This window comes from Sinocyclocheilus grahami, unplaced genomic scaffold, assembly GCF_001515645.1.
Source record: "Sinocyclocheilus grahami isolate Dianchi unplaced genomic scaffold, SAMN03320097.WGS_v1.1 scaffold3472.1, whole genome shotgun sequence".
NCBI classification, from domain to species: Eukaryota; Metazoa; Chordata; class Actinopteri; order Cypriniformes; family Cyprinidae; genus Sinocyclocheilus; species Sinocyclocheilus grahami.
This window is the reverse complement of record NW_015508595.1, coordinates 16,674-17,080: the sequence shown is the minus strand read 5'-3', so window position 1 is coordinate 17,080 and position 407 is coordinate 16,674. Positions and strand designations below refer to the sequence as shown.

Here is a 407-nt window from a genome sequence, read left to right as displayed (position 1 = left end):
AAAAATACGAAAGAATTAAGTGTGGTTTAATATCTATTCATGTATTTATAATAATGAAACTGTCTTAAGCAGGATCTTCAACAATGTCTGGGGGTCCAAAATGATGCCAATGTTGAGGACATCCTGGCTTGTTCCACAGCTTCAAAACGGCTGTCAGGTGGCCAAGAAGTGGGCAGCCTTGGTATGGACAATATTTATTTTGTGTCTGTAAATATCTATGAATCTTGGGTAAAATGTTCAGCAAGGCTGCATTTATTTGACCAAAAATACACAAACAGTAATACTGTGACATATTAGTATCATTTAAAATAACTTCTTATTATCAATATTGTAAATAGTTGTGCTGCTTAATATTTTTTGTGGAAACCACAACATATATATATTTTTAGAATTCTTTAATGAATAGA

At 31.9% G+C, this 407-nt stretch overlaps 1 long non-coding RNA gene across 2 annotated transcripts in view; it reads left to right on the top strand.

Moving 5' to 3' along the window:
• The window catches only part of LOC107576306 (uncharacterized), a 2,710-nt gene extending 2,488 nt beyond the window's left edge, over window positions 1–222 (top strand). The window contains exon 5 of one of the 2 annotated variants that reach the window (XR_001608032.1): window positions 70–222. This is a non-coding gene — a long non-coding RNA (uncharacterized lncRNA). The remainder of the gene's footprint in view (window positions 1–69) is intronic. The other variant, XR_001608031.1, reaches the window with a different exon arrangement.
• Window positions 223–407: the final 185 nt, after the last annotated feature.